Source organism: Capsicum annuum, chromosome 3 (assembly GCF_002878395.1).
Source record: "Capsicum annuum cultivar UCD-10X-F1 chromosome 3, UCD10Xv1.1, whole genome shotgun sequence".
Lineage (NCBI taxonomy): Eukaryota > Viridiplantae > Streptophyta > Magnoliopsida > Solanales > Solanaceae > Capsicum > Capsicum annuum.
In genome coordinates, this window is record NC_061113.1 from 259,670,013 (window position 1) to 259,670,362 (window position 350).

Here is a 350-nt window from a genome sequence, read left to right on the forward strand (position 1 = left end):
TTCATAAACAAAAAGAAGGTGTGAAAGGTTCACATGCTGTTTGTCTAATTGTCTAAGCAAAGACTTGTTTTTAGTGAAGGAAAAGATTGTCTCACATACTGTTCACAAACTATTGTATTTAAAAGCCTTGTTCTTGGGCTATATATGTACCTATGCAATAGTACTAGAAATAAAGTATTATCGCAATTTAGAAATGACTATTTCTTTGTTTTGAATGTCGTTTGTTAGGTCACTTAGTTGCTTGAAAAAGGTTAAGTCGAGGGACTTTGAAGTGGATTTTTTTGTGTTTTACATGTGGTTTGTTAGATCACTTAGACGCTCGAAAATGGTTAACTTAAGGGACTTTAAAA